We start from the raw sequence: 19,867 nt of genomic DNA, 5'->3' as shown, positions 1-19,867 counted from the left end.
AACCAAAACATGTCTATCAAAATCCAGATGTTTTGCCCAAACCATAATGCCAAAATACATTTAGATGATTGATTACAACTTTTACTTTTCATCAACAATAGCAATAAAATGATGCTCTGTAATTTATCTTGTTAATTTAGCATGGAAATCACAGCGGCTATTTTAGGCCCAGTCAAATTTTAGATACTGAATGGTGTGGATTATACATCAATACTGATGTAATTGTACAGAAGGATGCAATTTCCTTTTTTCCTTTATGATCAAAAGCTCTAAGTTTCTCTTTTAATTCTCAAAAATCTCTTTGTACTTTGTAATTTTGTGATTTACTTCTTGTCTCATTTTTCCTTGTCTACCAATCTTAAGATGAAATCTCAAAAATTGATTTCAGAAGACTTAGCTTTTTCTTTCTCTCATTCTATATAAGAGAAAATATGTAATATTCTTAATTTAGATAGAATTTATATATTTTATATATTTATAACACCAATTTTGATTATTATGTGTATTGTGTATACTTTATCTAATTTGAAACAAGACTCAATAGCAAGGCAAAAAAATACTTTAAAAGTTCATTTTATCGACCTGTAGCTAATATTAGTTGTTTCTTATCTAAAGTTGGGCTTTATTCTTTTGCATTCTAACTTGGTGTTATCTTCAAATGTTTTATGTCATAAATACCAAACACTTAAACCCAGAATCAGGATTTTAAACATATGTTCTCAACCCATTTTCTATTCTACATTTGTAGTTCAACATAAAATTATTTCTACTTACTCTGTCTCCCCAGTGCAGTTCATGATCTTCAGTTTCTGATATTTAATACCAGGCTTTCCTCATCACTAAAAAGCCTGCCTGCCTTCTTCATTTAACATTGGTCAATTTGTATCTATCCTTCAAAGTCCCACATCAAATATTTCTTTGGAAATTTTTTTTTTCAGAGCACTGCAGCATAGAACTCTCTCCTACCTCTGACCTTTCTTAGTATTTACTAGAAGTATTTAGTAATTATTTTAATCGGGATTTTTAAAAAGCTGAATTAACAACAAAAAAATCTATAGAAACAAGAACAAAACAAGCAATGTTGCCTAACTTTCAACAATTGCAGCTGTTACTAGCAGGATGAAAGACCACTCAGAGGATTGAGGGAAAGGGTAAATAACTGAGGCAGGAGAATAGGGTCTGAAGGCAGGGAACCTAAGCTCAATATTCACTGACTTCCTAGAATTGAATCAAAAGGAAAACCCCACCTCTCCATGTCCAAGCAACAAAAGGATCAGAGGCAACCCCCACTTTCGGCCTGAAGATTAAAAAATGGAGAGTATCTCTGATGGGTCACCTCCTGCAACCAGACTGGTCGTGGGCCACTCCTTCATTTACGTAGGGTGTTACCAACTAACAGATGGGAAGAAGGTATTTAAACCTCAGAAAATTCTGTAAGCAGTGCTCTTGAGCCACTTGCTGGAGCCTACCACCATTCCATGGAGTGTACTTTCCTTTCAATAAACCTATGCTTTCATTGCTTCCTTCTTTTGTTGTTTTGTTTGGACACTTTGTCCAATTCTTTGTTCAAAATTCCAAGAGCCTGGATGACCCGCAGTCAAGACCTTCCACTGGTAACATAACCATCCTCAGACTAGACAGGAACATACAGCTATCAGAAGGGACCACTACACAAGCTTATAGGTACCTTGATAGAGCTCATCACTTGTGAATGTTTTAACCTTGTACCAATTTAGCCTCAATGTCCCAGGTGAGAGATACTATTGGCCAGGATCACCTGTCTGTCATTTGGCTGTCAACAGTACAAAAATGATATCTAACAAAAATATACTACCTAGACTCTAACAGAAAAACACAAGAACCTTGCTATTCCACCTTACCAAGGTAGGAAAGAGTGCTTCTCCTCGAGGAAACCAGGATGATATTAGAAACGGTGAAAAACAGATGATGAGTGGGAACACAAATAATGATCACAACTCAGTATTTAACTATTTAATATATTGCACTGTTAGTTATCCTTAATGGTTGCTTAACTTTCTATACATAGGCTATTTTTCTCATTAAAGCGGAAATTTCTTAGGAATTTTATTCTTAGTATCTTCTACAATGCCTTATATATAATAGGTTCCTAATGTATTCTTTCCATTCTTTTCCTTACTATGAATGTTAGCAAATATTTTTACTCCAACGGAAAATGTTTTTAATTAACCTAAATGTGGTAAACATGCACATGTTGACATGTATAAATGTATATGTTCATATTCACTCTTTTGCATGTGTCAGTTTAGTTCAGTTCAACAGATATACATTGTAAAAATAGAGTAACCTATTCTCTGAAAGCAATGTACTAAGCCGGGGACAAAAGGATGAAAAAGATGTCCCTGCCCTCAGGTCCTGTGCTTTTATATATTCTGTTTTTAGAAAATAATTACTATAATAAATCATGGTCTAACAACTTGTATTTTTAAATGCTCTCAGTTTTGTTTCTAGAAATTCAGAATGCCTAAGGACTTGAAGGACATTTTTATTATAACAAAGGGGAAAAATTCTTACAAAAGCAGACAGCTAACGCTTACTTTAGTCTTCATAGCACAAAGAAAGCTGGCATTATTTTTCTTTCTAGTATTAGTTTTATGTTGTAGTTAACTATAAATATTATTTCTAATTATATTTTCAGAAATGAAAAGTTCACAAATAATGTCCAGAATTTAATTTCACTATATGTCACTGTTTTTTGATTTATGATCTTTCTGAAGCCAGTTTTAAAGAATTCTATATAATAACTATTTGCCTTTTTATTTAAATACATATATTTACGTAACTAACGATGATTGAACACCCACTTGTAGAAGCTGTAACAGTAAGTATTTCTGGGGCCAGAAACCTGAGGAATAACATAGTATGCCTTGAAGAGTTTCACTTTTCAACGGAGATGATAAATCATATCCACAAATGACTAATACCAGATAGTATCTAAAAATTTGTATAAGACAGTTAAGGAAACTCTAGACAGAGTTCATAGGACAGATTTCTGTGCACTTCTTAGAGAAGCTTTCCCAGGTGTAGTAACAGATGAGCTGGATTTAAAGGCTCCATTCTAGCTTTCTAGTCTCATCTACTAGTTATCCCCCTACTCCCTTCTTCTCTCGTCTAATTACTCATTAAAATTATGCCTTGCACTGTCTTTAACTCTTTGCTCTTGTTAAGGTAAAACTCTGATATCCTTCTTATCATTTAGGGCTCAATGCATTTAAACTGGATTTATTGAGTTTGTAACATATTCCAAGCACTGTCCCACGGAACATCACTTCCAAAAAAATGACCCAGTCTCTGCCCTCAATGAGTTCAGAAAAAAATACTGTAAAAACAATCACACAGCTCTAGGAGAGGTATACATGAGATTCCTTAACAGTGGAAGTGAGCTGTGGAAGGTTTACCTGAAATTGAAGTGGCTTGGATGGTGATAAGGGAAGGCCTTCACAGAGAAGGTAGAATTGATTAGAACCTTAAACATTGAGTATTCCTGGCAGACAATTGTAGTTTGAATAGCATTATAAAAAATAGCTAAGGAAGTGTATAAATAGGCAGTACTCCACCATTGGTAGAGTAAGACTCAAATCAAATATTAAACTTTAGTTGACCGGGGGTACATTCTAGCAGGAAAATAGGGATCACACGGAGGTAGTCAAAAAGAGAGCCAAGAAAACTCACCTGCTTATGTCACTGGAAATGTCTGTCTCTATTCTTATTTAAAAAGTTGTGTTGCATGAAATTTTAGTTTGGCAATTGCTTTATTTTTGTTTTAATTTTGACCAGACTCCAACATTATGTGTTGTGGACTATGTTTCCATAAGGCTTTTAATATATGGTAATCTAAAACAAAAATCCATGTCATTTGATTTTTTAAAATTTGCAGAGCACTGCTCATACTATTATTCTATTGATACTGACAACCATCATTAAGTCAAATATTTCTAATTTCCAGTTTTAAAAAAATTAATGCTAGAGTTCAGTACTCATAGAAGTAGATCTGGCTAAAAACTAAGAGATCATAAGTCTGTCACTGACAAGAAATTACCTGTGAATCACAAGTTGTTATGCAAGAATTTCTCCAATAATTTGTTAGCTAAAGTATAAAAGACTCAGCATTTTCTCTGGAGTTTCAAGAAAAGAATGCACAATACAGTAGCAATAGCACTGGGTTATTCAGGTCACTGAGAAAGGAGTTAACTAGTTGTTTTAATCAATATTGCCTACATATTCAAAATCCACGCCCCACTGCCAATTATCTACTCTTTTTACTGTAAAATGTTAACTATGGTCAAATAACATGAGTACAACTTCATTTGACCACTCATTTTTATTTTATTTTTTTTAGAAATGAAGCTTCATATACTTATTTCTCAAACATCTTAAGGAAAAATTTCAACTTCAAATAAAGACCTACTACTAGTAGCAACTTATTAAAAGCAGGTGTTTTCTAAATCTTAACAAATGGCAATAACAATTCAATGTTTAAGCATTGCTAATGCATTCTAATAGTAAAATATTTTAGATCATTAAATTAGAATTTAATAAAGTTTATTTTAATCACGAGCAATTGAAGCAAAATAGCAAAACAACTTCATAGTGATATTAAATATTAATGGGCTTCAAAGTGCTGATGAATCTAATCTTTCTCCTTCACTTCTGGATTCACCATACTTGCAGCAATTGTTATTTCAGGAACAATTATTCCTCCTGGCATCTTTTATCACATTCCAAACTTACTTACCCTCCCCAGTGCTGGAACTGCTACTGTCAGAGCTCCTAAACCTTGCCATTGTAGCAAAAAGTTAGGGCTAAATGCATGTAGCCAGGGGGAAAAATGTGGTGGTGCCATGAAGAAAACAGGCACAATCATAAAACTATGTCTACTGCTGTGCATCAAATTACCCCAAAACTTAGAGCTTGAGAGAATAATTATCTGTCAGCTTCAGCTGGTCATAAATACAGAAAACATACAGTGGGATGGTTTGTCTCTGTTCCACTATGTCTGGGACATAGCTGAGAGACTTAAAATCCAGGCCTAGAAACATTTGAAACCTCATTCACTCATATGCCTGACTATGGATGCTGATGGTCAGTTAGGGGACTAGCTGGGACTGTCAGCCAAGAACACAACGGCCTTTCCGTTTTATTAGCAAGTCTTCCAAGGAAAAGAGAAACCACATTGCCACTTATGGTCAGACCTCAGAAGTCATGCAACACCCCTCTACCACTTTTTATTGGTCAAAGAGGTCACAAAAGTACACCCAGTTTGGGGGAGAGGGAACATAGATCGTACTTCTCAATAGAGGTATACTACCATTACATTTTAAGTATATACGATGATTTTCATATGTATACATGGGCGTAGTCATCTTTGGAAAATACAATCTTTCATAAGCAGTACTAGAAGCAGAAAATCATGCTGGTGGAATTCTGAATTTGAAACTTGAAATTTTTTCCAGTCACCTGGGAAATTAAAATTAGTAGTAACATTAATTTCAATACTATTATCCTCTGTGCCCAGTATGTCATATGAAGCATAGTAATGCTAATATGTTACTTATAAGCTTTTTTGAGATGGCTTGAGATCAGCTACCATGTGTAACATTGTTTCTCTCTCTCTCTCTTTCTCTCTCTCTCTATATATATACACACACACACACATACATATATATACACACATACATATATGACTTTCTATACTACTAGCAAATTCAGAAACACAATCTGAACTTGTAGTTCAGTACAATCCTGTAGGAGCATTGTCCTATTTGCCCTCCTCCTTTAGTTTCCCACCTCTCTCCTGCCCCCGCAAGAACTACGCTTAGTCATGGATGAAGGTTTAATGTGATTTTACTTGAGACTTGCATCAGTGAATCTCATATCTTCAAATTATGCATTCCAACAGAACATTAGGACAACATTATTCAGCATATAATCACCGAAAAGCATGAGGAACTACTGTTAAAAAGTGCTGAGTTTTAAAGACTAGTTATTGTTGGAATATGATGTGGTCACCATGAGACCTATAACCTACCTATCTTGTCCTGGCTAAAGTAGCATGTTCTAGATTAGTGAGAACTGAAAATGAAACTTTATCTAATGTTCATCATATTTGTCCTCAGTCTGTCATACTAGGGCATCACAGGCAAATATGCATCAGTATACACTTTGGTAAATCCTTTTATAGTTCTGTTCTGACCATTATTTTAAAAGTATCATATCTTCTTGTATTAAAGATAATTATATGGGTCAGTACAATAATTTGTTAGAATCAGTTCTGTGTGAAAGTGTTCTATGACCTATTGTTTATAACGGCTTAATAGGTCTCCAGATATTATAATATTACTCAATATTTTGTCTTTAAAGATCACTATGTATAGATGTATAAATAAATGGCTCAAAGTAGTTATAACTCTCAGTTTCAATAAAAAGAAACGCTGTCAGGGACTTATCTTCACAATGCAAACAACTATTAAATTTGCCTTCTATGTTAAATTATAAATCCATTCCCACCAGTTAACAATTGAGTGGAATACATCAAGATTATTTCCATTTGATTCAAGTTTATGTATGTGTATATTAGTAATTTTGTTAATAGTTCAATTCTTATTAGATATAAAATATACAATATTTATTAATAACTTAGGAATAATATCAAACAGAATATAAAGGTAAAAATATAAAATTTTGGGCCGGGCGCGGTGGCTCATGCTTGTAATCCCAACACTTTGGGAGGCCGAGGCGGGCGGATCACGAGGTCAGGAGATCCAGACCACGGTGAAACCCCGTCTCTACTAAAAATACAAAAAAAATTAGCCGGGCGTGGTGGCGGACGCCTGTAGTGCCAGCTACTCGGAGAGGCTGAGGCAGGAGAATGGCGTGAACCCGGGAGGCGGAGCTTGCAGTGAGCCGAGATTGCGCCACTGCACTCCAGCCTGGGCGACAGAGCGAGACTCCGTCTCAAAAAAAAAAAAAAAAAAAAAAAAAAAATTTCGGCCAGGAGCAGTGGCTCACACCTGTAATCCCAGCACTTCTGGAGGCCTAGATGGGCGGATCACAAGGTCAGGAGATCGAGACCATCCTGACTAACATGCTGAAACCCCCATCTCTATTAAAAATATGAAAAATTAGCCACGCACATGCCTGTAGTCCCAGCTACTCAGGAGGCTGAGGGAGGAGAATTGCTTGAACCCGGGAGGCGGAGGTTGCAGTGAGCCGAGATTGTGCCACTGCTCTCCAGCCTGGGTGACAAAGCGAGACTCTGTCTCAAAATTTTTATATATATACATAAAATTTATATATATATGTAATTTCCTACTGTATGCATAAAACAGTTTGGTTTTGTTTTACCATAATTCAAACTCCAGCTTTATCAAGCTATCATACCTTTTTTTAATAGATATATAAAGAGGTTCCTCATGTTTGGAGTTAGTGGAAGGAGTGAGAAAATTATCTTCTTTTTTACAGGCCACATTGTAAAATGGCAGAATATGGGATTGGACAACCTTGGGAATGTGACCAGTGAAATCAAAACTTTCCTGGATCTGCAGATAACTTATCTGACTGCTTCTAATGATTCTGCCAATTGAAAAAACTTTACAAGGAATTAGAAACCTAGACACAGTCTTAGAAATTGATAAAAGCAATGTTAGGGGCATGAGACAAAAAGTATTAAACTAAACATCCACGAAGATTCAGAAAGTTCAATTTAACAAATACTTATCAAACTAGCTTCATGCATAGCATACAATGCTACCTACAAAAATAAAATCGGTCCAGGATTTGCCAATTAAGACATTTTAGATAACTCTTATTTAAACTAGGCTTCTATCTTAACAGTAGAAGCCTCAATTTATAGTCTCTTTTTAAATACTACAATTATAGGTTAGCATTTGTGTATTAGTCCATTCTCATGCTGCTAATAAAGACATATCCAAGACTGGGTAATTTATACAGGAAAGAGGTTTAATTGACTCACAGTTCAGCATGGCTGGGGAGGCCTCAGGAAACTTACAATCATGGCAGGAGGGGGAGCAAAGATGTCCTTCATATGGCGGCAGCAAGAAGTGCCAAGCAAAAGGGGGGAAAGCCCCTCATAAAACCACCAGATCTCATGAGAACTCACTATCACAGAAGCACCATGAGGGTAACTGCTCCCATGATTCAGTTACCTCCCACCAGGTCCCTCTCATGACACATGGGGATTATGGGAACTAAAATTCAATATGAGATTTGGGTGGGGACACAGCCAAACCATATCAACTTGATAAAAGCAAACATTGGTGTTTTAGTTTCCATTCTGTGACCAATGGAAAGATTTTCATTTTCAATTTTTAATAAAGTATGCAGGAATATAAATATGCTGTATTCACACTGAAGTTGAAAATGGCCAGTCATAAACTCCATGGCCAATTTCAGGTGTCTTAAAGTCAACCATGTCAACAATCACATTAAGTGTAAGTGACAAACAATATAGTTAAAAGGTAGAAAAACCATCAGATTGGAAAAAAAATACAGTTTTATCTTTTTACTGCTTAAAGGGAATGAAACTAACACTGATACCTAAGTGGGTAGAATGACAATGATACACCATGCTAAACTAATCAAAATAAAGTGGCAGTAACTGCAAGATACTAGACAAAGTAAATTACGGAACAAAGAATATCACCAAGACAAAAAAATTATTTTTGCAATGATAAAGAGATCAGTTCGTTGAGAGGACATTAAGACCTTAAACTCTATGTATGCAGTAATGGAGCTTCAAAGTACATGAAGCAAAAACTCAATAGACCTGCAAGGGGAAATACATATCTACTGTTACAGTTAAAGATTTCAATAGCACTCTTTCAAAACTTGATAGAATATATAATTCCATAAACGTATGGAAGTCTTGAACACTACCAACCAAATCAAAGAAATTGAGTTTTGAAAGCAAGATCTCAAAGATATTAGCTCACCCATGTTTATAACAGCATTACCACAATGGCCAAGAAGTGAAGCAACTCAGATGTCCACTGATGGAGGAATGGATGAATGAAATATGGTATAAACATACAATGGATTATTCAACCTTAAAAGGGAAGGAAATCTTGTTACATGCTACAACATGAACGAACCTTGAGGACATTATGCTAAGTGCAATAAGCCAGCCACAAAAAGACAAATACTGTATGATTCCACTTACATGAGGTATCTAGAGTAGTCAAACTAATAGAAACAGAAAATAAAATGGTGGTTGCCAGGGCCTTGCAGGGGGTGGGGAGGAGAATGGGAAGTTATTCATCAGGTATAGGATTTCATTTTACAAGATGAAAAAGTTCTGGAGATCTGTTTCACAACAATGTGAATATACTTAACACTATTATCTGTACACTTAAAAATGGTTACAATGGTAAAAAGAAAAAAATGACAATTTTAGAATCCAATTAACAGCAGATTACACCAATTCTTTAAGAGTACATAGAACACTTACTGAGATATAGAACATCTAGGGCCATAACACAAGCCAATAGATTTAAAATAACTCAATTAGTGCAAAGTATGTTCTCTAACAATTGAATTACAAGTCATTAATAGAAAAGATCTCCTGAAAATTCCTAAAAGTTAAAACACCACACTTCTAAGTAATATGTGGGTCAAAGCAGCTATCAAATTGGAAGTTAGAAATTTTACTGAATGCCAATGAAAGCACAAAATGTCAGAACTAGAATGTCACTAGATGTAAGTGTATAGGCATAAATTTGAAGAAGCCATATTAGAAAAAAGTACTCAAATTTATGACCACATGTGCTATTTTAAGAAGTCAGAAAAAAACAAGCCCAATAAAGCAAAGGAAAGGAAATATTAATGATCAGAACAGAAATACATGATAGAAAAAGAAAAGTTGGGGGGAAAAACAACAAAAATCAATGTACCTGAAAACTGTCTCTAGGTAGGAAAAAAAATCTGATAAAACTTGAGTCAGATTTGCCAGGAAGAAAAGGTAGGGAGGAATAAGATCCAAATTAACTATACCAAGAATAAAAAATAACAGTATTTCATATTCTGTGTATTAACAGAATTTTAAGGTAATCATATGAAAAATTTATGCCAAAATATTCAACAACTCCAATATAATGTGAATGACAAATTACTTCAAAAACAAAAAAAATTGATAAAAGTCTTATATTAATTTTAAAAAGGGAATTTAAAGCTTTCCCACAAGGAAAATTATATGTCCATATTAAATACTTCATTGAATTCTACCAAACATAAATGGAAGAGGACGGAATGCTTCCCAGCACATTCCGTAAGGCCAGAATTACCCTGATGCCAAAAGCAGACATTTCCAGAAAAACTACAAACAAGTACTCCCAATAAACATAAATGTAAAATTTCAAACAAAATTTTAATATATAAGAATCTGAAAATATACGTGATGTTTGATTTTACATTTGAAGAGAAATCAGCATTATTCACCATATTAACAAACTGAAAAGAAAAACTATATGATAACCTTAAACTCAGAAAAAGCATTTGAAAAAATCCAACATTTAGTCCTGATAAAAAACTTTCAACAAAGTAGGAATAAAAGGGAAATTATTCAATATTATAAAGGACATCTACAATAAACCAACATTTACCATTGTAATTAATGGTGAGAGACGGTGTGCTTTCATCCTAAAGTGAGCAAGGAGATAAGAAATGTCTTCTCTCACTGCTTCTATTTAACATTGAACCGGACATTTTAGCCAGTGCAGAAAGTCATCAAAAAATAAAAAGACATACACATAGAAAAGGAAGAAAACTCTCTTCATTCACAGATGACACTTGTGACTTTGTAGAAAACCTGATGCAATCTATAAAAAGCTATCAAAGTTAATAACTAATTTAGTAAGGTGGAAAGATAAAAACAAATCAAATATTTCCACATACTAGCAGTGGACACAACTGACAATTTAAGAAACATTTAGATTGCAACAAAAATGAGATTCTTACAAATAAATCTGACAAAAGATATACAAGACATGCACTAAAAATAAAACATTGCTGAGAGAAATTAAAGAATACTTAAAGGGAGAGATGTGCCATTTTCATAATTCTGATGACTCAATTTACTTAAGATGTAAATTTCCCCAGAGTGGACCTAAAGATTCAACACAATCTCAATAAAAATAAAAATCTCAACAGAAGTTTTGTAGAAATTGACAAGGTGATTCTATAATTCATATGAAAACCAAAGGAACTAGAATAGCCAAAATAATTTTAAAAGAGAACAAAATTATAGGATATTGATTGCAACACTTAAAAAGTTATAGTAATTGTATTAGTCAATTTTTACACTGTTATAAAGAACTGCCCGAAACTGGGTAATTTATAAAGGAAAGAGGTTTAATTGACTCACAGTTCTGCATGGCTGGGGAGGCCTCAGGAAACTTGCAGTCATGGTGGAAGGCAAACCAGAAGTGCACCTTTTTCACAATGTGGCAGGAAGCAGAATGAAGTCGGGAGGAACTACCAAACACTTACAAAACCATCAGATCTCGTGAGAACTCACTCCACCATCAAGAGGACAGCACTGAGAAAACCACCCCCATGATTCAATTACCGCCACCTGGTCTCTGCCTTGACAGGTGGGGATCATGGGGATTACGGTGATTACAATTCTAGAGGAGAGTTTGGGTGGAATCACAGCCAAATCACATCAGCAATCAAGACTGATTTAATTGGCATCAACATAGACAAGTACATCAATAAAGCAGAATAGGGGGCCCAGAAATTGACCCACAAATATAATGTTTGTCAAAGCAATTCAGTGGTAGGAGGATAGTGTTCAATGAACAGCACTAGAAAAATGGTACGTCCATATGAAGAAAAAAATGAACTTTGTTCTATATCATGTAAAATATACAAAAAGTTGCTCAAGAAACATGGGAAATATTTGTGAAAATTGGTTTACAGAGGTTTGTTAAATATATGAGTCTAAAACATAATCAAATAAGGAATATATGGTTAACCTAGCTACATTCAATTTTTAAATTTTTTCGATCCTCAGAATACACTGCTAAACAAGTAAAAAAGGCAAACCACAGCCTAGCAGAAAATTGAGGCAAATCATTAACAAAGGACTTCTATCTAAAAAAATATAAAGCATGCTCAAACCAATAATTTTTTAATAAACAACTCAATATAAAAGTGGACAAAATATTTCAACAGATATTTCACCCAAGAAAACATACAAATGGCAAATAAATACATAGAAAAGATGCTTAACATATTAATCATTAGGCTAATGCAAATTAAATCCGCAATGCTATATCAATAAACATCTATGAGATTGTCTAATTTTAAAAGACTGACAATAACAAGTGCTGTCAAGAACACAAAACAACTGAAACTGAAAGATTGGTGGCAGCAATGTAAACTATTACAACCATTTTATAAGACAACGTAAGCTTCTTAAACATACACCTATCATATGATGGAGACATTCTACTCCTAGGTATTTACCCAAGAGGAAAAAAAGCATGCATCCGTATAAAAATTGGTATACACATGGCCATAGCAGATTTATACATACTAATCAGACACAGGAAACAATTCAACTGCCCATCATTAAATGGATTAACAAATGTTAGTATATACCTGTAATAGAAGACTGCTAAATAGTAATAATGAACTATTGAAACACAAGAGCATGTATGAATTGCAAAATAATTATGCTGAGTGAAAGAAGCCATACTTCGTGGTTTGATTTATGTAAATGTTGAGAAAACACAACTAATCTATAGAGAAAGAAGCAGATCAGTGGTAGCCCTGGATGTGGGTGGGGGAAGAAAAGACATTAGAAAGGGGCACAGGAAATCTTTGGGGATTACGGATGTACTCACTCTTGATTATGGTGATGGTTTTATGGGTGTATACATGTATCAAATCTTATCACATTATATGCCTTAAGTACATGCAGCTTATTTTATGTCAGTTATATTTTATAACTAATGAAAATACATAAATTCATAGGCCATTGTTTAAGACGTTTGTTAAAATATGTAACATACTGAAGATGAACAGTAGGAAGGGATGCAAATACCAATGACCAATATTCTCTCTAGTTATATTAGATAAAATAAACATTTTATCAGTTTCATTAGGAGCTAAAAAACAGACAAATCTACACATTTGAAGGGGATTACATGTTTGAGTCTGATTAAGTTAGTATTTTGTTTGATTTTCAAATTGAAAGTAAAACAAAACTGGCTTTTGGAAATATCCAAAATTGTTTAAACTTATTAAGTGACCATGAAGGTTCAATGACAATGCATACAGTCAGGAGAAAGGAGATGTTAGTGGGCAAAAAATGATCTGCAATTATAATAATCTAAAATTTTGAGTATTTTCCAAAAGTTATATTTACAAGCCATGAACTCTATAAATATATGGCAAACAAATTCAGTGACTTTGAAAGAACTGAGGAAACTTGTTTGGATCCAAGAGAATCTAGAGTCTAAAAAATTGATTGAATCTTCCATAGGATTTTTTCGAATAAGAAATTTGGAGTTTAAAGAAATTGGATTTATTGTCTACAATTATAACTGATAGTAACTACTGGCAGAAGCAAGCTACAACCCATTCCCTTTATCCAATGCCATTTGCAATGTATTAACAGTTCAGCGGACGTTAAAGAATCTCTTAAAAGCTCAAAGGCAGGGAGAAGAATCCATTGATCCTAAAGCTCTCAAAGAATGACAACTTGCTCAAACTATTCACCAAATAGCAAATAAAATGATATGACATATGAAGTTTAGGTTTTGGACATTTTTGGTTCTGGAAGTACCAGAGGAAGAGTAAACTCACTCATTTGCTCTCCTGGAGTAACTGCATACCTGTTTTCTTTGACAATTTATCTCTTCTCTCCTAATTATCTGTGTAATTTGGCTGGAATTGACGCAAGTCTCTGGCACCAAGCATGGTGCCAGCCTTAGCAATGGGATTCGCATATTCTCCTAGCTTTTTGTTGTTGTTTTGGGTTGACAACTTGGCTCAGAACCAAGGGCCAATCAGAATCAAGTTGTATTAACTCTAGTCACTCTTATAAGAAGGCTTCACACCCCTTTCCCACTGTGCCAGATAAACTATGCAATCAAATCTGAGCTGCTAGTAATATTCCATGACTTTTTTTTTTTTTTTAGAGGGAGTCTGACTCTGTCGCCAGGCTGGAGTGTAGTGGCGCCATCTCAGCTCACTGCAACCTCCAACTCCCTGGTTCAAGCTATTCTCCTGCCTCAGCCTCCCGAGTAGCTGGGATTACAGGCACGCACCACCAAGCCCAGCTGTTTAGTAGAGACGGGGTTTCACCATGTTGGCCAAGATGGTCTCGATCTCCTGACTTCTTGATCCACTCCCAAAGTGCTGGGATTACAGGCGTGAGCCACCGCACCTGGCCGTAATATTCCTTGATTTTATAGAGGGAGTCCGTCTAGGGAGGGAGAAAATAAGGCTACACTACAGAGGAAATACTAAAAATGGAGGAAAAAAGTACCCTTATGAGAATATTGGAGTCTCCTAAATTTATCCAACTTGATCTGGGTTTCTGACATTAACAACCAAAAAAAATGCTGGGAGTTTTCTTATACAAGTCTCCTAAATGTTTTGTGGTATATAAGCCAAGCTTCTAGGTAGCTTATCTACCATATTCCTAGAAACAGAGTTCTATGTTCAGCTTTTTACATTTTCTTTGATAATCACATAGATATTTTAAACCCTTAAATTTCCTTTAAGTTGAATGTGGTTATTTCAGGTGACTATTATTGCCTGGTAAAAGTTATAGTACATAATACAAAGCTAAACAGTGATTATTATAACTATTGGTGATTATGAATGGTATGGGGGTTTGTCCCAGTGAGATTTTGGCACTTGCTGAATGTGCCAAAACACATTATGCCATAACATTATGAATGTTATTTTATTCAATTCAAAAATAAAATATAAGCTCTAGATATAAGTGACTATGGAAAGTAGAATAAAAAATGAAATTCTCTGAACATTCTGGGTATATTTGGCTTCTCTTTCCAATTGCCAAAATAAGTCTTGTCTAATCAGCTAATGATAAATTGATCCTTCATTGTCTGTTGGTGCTGAGAGCATTCTCCTAAGTATAAGCTACTATCTCCTTGAAATATGTTCATCACCACAATTAAAATGTAAAATAGACTCACTTTTTAAATGAGGATTAATAATCACCGCCACTTTCAATATACTACACTGTCCATATCAAGAATATTGCTACTTTTGAGTTATCACTGCCAGATGTTCCAAACGAAGTTTGCTGCAAAGAAAAATTATGAAAAATTCAATCATAGGCCTAATTTCTTAAGAAAAATGACAGATTATAGATTACAATTGAATTAGGCCATTAGCAGCTATAGAGTGATGGTAGAATCAGATAATCTACGTTAGTAATAGACAAAAATCATCAACTGAAATCAGGGATGGCAGGATTGGCAAGTGACACAGTGTGTGTGTGATTCTGGAGTATGCACAGTGTAGGACTTGGTCAAACAAACAAATGAAAACAGAGGAAGAGAGGTAACCATGAAGGAAAGAATCTTCATAAGGCCTGTATCTGTATAATAAGAAGAGGCGTTCTGTCCAGGACACCTTGGAATGAAGAATTATGTCCATTCTACCAGCAGTCAGAACTATCAGAACTTTTAACCTGGCTTAGGTGTTTTAAACATTAAATTTTCACAAGGAAGCCTGAAAACTAAAAACGGGTCTGTATTCACCTAGTCTCAGACAGCAGTAGTCTCTTCCATTTTCTGAAGGGTTTGTTCGAATGAGATTTTGGCACTTGCTGAAATCTGCCACTCACTGCAAACTGCTGCTAAAATATATATAAAGCAAGCACTGAAATCTGCCACTAAAATATGTGTAGAATCTATAGATTGCTGTAACCTCAAGATGAAGATTTAACCCCTCTCTGGCAAGTGGAATATAAGGTCATGTCTTTCCTCGAAATGAGTACCCAAGATTTGTAGGTACTCTGAATAATTCGGGTATCATGTCACAAGTGAAAAAGAAGGTATAAAAATTTAGTTATTATAATTAATTAATTTAGGGCTAATTCTCCCTTGATCAGTCAATGCTAAGACTTACAACCCACATTTCACTTAAAAATATGAAGCTTATATCAGGAATTCTGTAAGTGTATCCAGTCTGATTTATAAAGAATAGACTGTCATTGTGTAAAAGTAGAGCCTACGAGGACGTATTTTTAGACCTGCAGTATTCAGGTGAGAAGTTATAATACCTTCTAAGGAGGTAGTGGAAGCAGATATAGTGAAAAGTGACTTAACTAAGTCTAGATTTCAGGGGGAGAAGTTTGTTCTGAAGATATTTAGTGCCATCAGCTTCTACGTAGTATGTAAAATGATAGAAAAAGATAAATAGACTTACAGGAAGTAAGTTCTAACTTCCTTTTCTTAAACTCAATTTTAAATTATTCAAACTAGAAACAAATTGAAGTTTGGGAAAACAAAAGTGTGGTATGTTGGAAAGCAAGTAGTGAAATGAGTTCAAGAAAGAGGCAGTGAGTCACTAAAGTCAAGGACTGTGACAGAATCCGTGTATTTGACAAGGTAGGGGTCACAGACAACATTGGTTTTGTGGTTTCAGTGGAGAGGTGGGAACAAAGCCTTGCATGAGTGAGTTAAGGAAGAAAATAGGAAAAAGAAAACGAGTACAGGCAATTCGGACAACTTTTGTTATGAAAGGAAGTAGATTGACAATATTTAAGAGGAATGTAGGCAATTAATGTGCGTGCATATAATTTTGTTAGTGTCTTGTGCCATAATATTCACATAAATAGCGTAATGCTCAAAGTATTCAATTTTACCTTGCCTTTTCACACAAAAATGAATATTTTGCTCTATTCATATTGATGACCATAGGTATAATTCATTTTTTTAACTGATGATAATTTTCATTTTATGATTGTATGACGTTACTCTGGTGCTTTTCATAGATATTTAACATTTCTTCACTTATCTGCTGTTATGAATACTGGTGCAATAAACATCTTTGTAATGCCATTTACAGTAATTAATATTTTCAAAAATTTACATGTGGAATTAAAGTAGCTGAATTGTAGAGTGTATATTTTTAATTTTACTAGATTTTGCTAATTTTTATTCAGTGTCCCCAACTATTTTCTCCCCATTGGTAATATATGACAGTATGTTTTCCCCTTATCCTTGCCACCGTTGGTATTATCAGACTTTTACTTTTGCCAAAAAAAATATTTCATTGTTGGTAAATTTCAGTTTCTAAATGTGTGGTTATGCTGAGAATTGCTTCATATGAATTGGCCATTTTTATTTTCTCTCAGTGAATTACCAATTCAGATTCTTTTCTCACTTTTTGGGGTGAGGAGTTCTTATTGCTTCTAGTTCTTGATTTTCAGCAATTACATGCTTCTACGCAAATTGTCTGCTATATCCACTTTGATTATTTGCTCTTAAAAACTAGTCTCATTGAGATAGCTTAAGACTATCTGCTATCAGCTTATGAAGGCTTATCGGCCTCCCTGTGCTCAGGACTGCTCCCACTTTTATTGAATGTCACGTCTCCAGTGCCGCGGCTCACAGTGACACAGGGAGTGCGCAGGGAGCCAGCAGTTTGACTGGATCCACTGCAGTGCCTAAACTCATCTCCCTGGCAGGTGCTCCTTGGCCTCCCCTGCTTCTAGGATCCACCACTTCCAGGCATATATCTCCTTTAATATGACCACCATCTTCTGTGATTTTCTCTCCTACAGGATCTCATGCTGCCATGTTATTCTTCAGTAAACCCTCACCTACTTACGCTCTCTCAAGAATTCCTCACAGATGCAGCTCCTTTGAGAAACCTTTCTCTTTGACCACAGCTTGTGTGTATGTTTGTGTTCTAACGTTATATATTTATATAGTTGGAGTAAGAGAAGAGACTACAAAATGCACAGCCAGCTTGTCCTGGTTCTGACAATGCCAGAACATCTTGCCAGATTAAAAAAAAAAGCCCAAACAATTTTACTACAACTGATCTTCTGCTTCCAGACTCTGTAAGGCATCACATGTACCCTTTATTCATCCTCTAGAAAATCAGTCTCTCCATGATAAGAAACAAAATCTTCCAACCCAGATCCTATATCACACTCAACTTTGAGGTTAGTAAAGAGTAAGCCAGAGGCTAGAGAACAGATGAACTGGTATCAGTAATCCCTGTCATTTAAAAGGTGTATTTATGTTAGATTACTAAGTTAGTATTACAAGAAATAAGGTTATAAAAACAGAGAAAGGCAGGGCGCGGTGACTCACGCCTGTAATCCCAGCACTTTGGGAGGCCGAGGTGAGCAGATCACCTGAGGTCAGGAGTTTGAGACCAGCCTGGCCAACATGGCGAAACCTCATCTCTACTAAAAATACAAAAATTAGCTGGGTATGGTGGTGGGTGCCTGTAATCCCACCTACTCGGGAGAGTGAGGCAGGAGAATTGCTTGAACCCGGGAGGCGGAAGTTGCAGTGAGCCAAGATCGTGCCACTGCTCTCCAGCCTGGGTGACAAAGCAAGACTCTGTCTCCAAAATAATAATAATAATAATAAATAAATAAAATCAGAAAAAAAAACCTTTCCATTAAAGCAAAGTAACTTAATGTCCATAGGTCTGCATAATATATTCCTTTCCTTGTCAGCTGACTGAGTTAGGATACTTCTTTCAACAGCAGGCCTCTAGATTTGAGTACAAGTTCAAGACCAATGTAAATAAGAGACGACAGATGAATTAAGATTTCTTAGGATAAATGACTGCATTTGTAATGCAAAGATGCTATCCAAGTAGCTACTGCTACCCACCCACCCATATATGGATCAGAGTTATTAAAATATCTTGTTATGAGGAGAGAAAAATTGGTGGCAGGGGTCCTGTATGTTTTGGTAATATTTAATTTGAGATCATTGTGACAGCTATTTCCAGTGTGTTGGGCTTTAGCTGGCTCATTGCTTGTCTTTCATAGCGGAAGTAATGCCGTGTTGACAATCAGACCTGCTAAGGCTTAGACAGCCAAACGTTAGTTTCAGTTAAGAGATCCGTAGCCATAGAGTGAGGATGGATCCAAAAGCAGGCAGGTGGGCCGGCCAGGCCAGGCTGAAAATTACCATTATCTGGGTGCAAGAAGCTTTAAAACATACACAGGCCACACCTGAAACCAGTTAAATCAGCTTCTGGTGGTAGAAGTCAGGTGTCCCTACATTTTGAAAGCATCTCAGGTGATTCCCCTCAGTCTGCAGCCAAGGCTGAGGAACTGTGCTGCGTGGCGATGCTGAATAAGTATTTAAAATCCTTGTGATGTAATCCATCAAGAAAATGACCTTTTCATACAATTGTACCTGCTACTACAAGATTTTAACTCCTCATATTCTTTCATTGCTCTTTAATGCCAGTGCATCTTCAGGACAAAGTTAGCAAGTTCAGAGTGCCTGGAAACAAGTACAATCATGTGCCACCTAACATTTCCATCAACAACCACATATAAGAGGACAGTAGTCCTCTAAGATTATAATAGCATATTTTTCTGTACATTTTCTGTTTTTAGAAACAAAAATACTTACCATCGTGTTACAGTTGCCTATAGTATTCAGTACAGTAACATGCTTGACAAGTTTATAGCCTAGGAACAGTAAGGTAAACCCCATAACCTAGATGCATAGTAGGCTGTACCATCTAGGTTTGGGTAAGTACACTCCATGGTGTTTATATAACGATGAAATCACCTGACACATTTCTCAGAATGTATCCCTTTCGTTAAGTGAGGCAAGACTAT

At 35.4% G+C, this 19,867-nt stretch overlaps 1 protein-coding gene across 1 annotated transcript in view; it reads right to left on the bottom strand.

Moving 5' to 3' along the window:
• The window catches only part of LOC129481278 (uncharacterized), a 264,940-nt gene extending 253,414 nt beyond the window's left edge, over nucleotides 1–11,526 (bottom strand). The window contains exon 1 of the mRNA XM_055276478.1: nucleotides 11,417–11,526. The gene's annotated coding sequence lies outside the window, so the exon portion shown is untranslated. The remainder of the gene's footprint in view (nucleotides 1–11,416) is intronic.
• Nucleotides 11,527–19,867: the final 8,341 nt, after the last annotated feature.

The sequence above is a fragment of the Symphalangus syndactylus genome, chromosome 4 (genome assembly GCF_028878055.3).
Source record: "Symphalangus syndactylus isolate Jambi chromosome 4, NHGRI_mSymSyn1-v2.1_pri, whole genome shotgun sequence".
In the NCBI taxonomy this organism is placed as follows: Eukaryota; Metazoa; Chordata; class Mammalia; order Primates; family Hylobatidae; genus Symphalangus; species Symphalangus syndactylus.
This window is presented reverse-complemented; position numbering and strand designations above follow the sequence as displayed.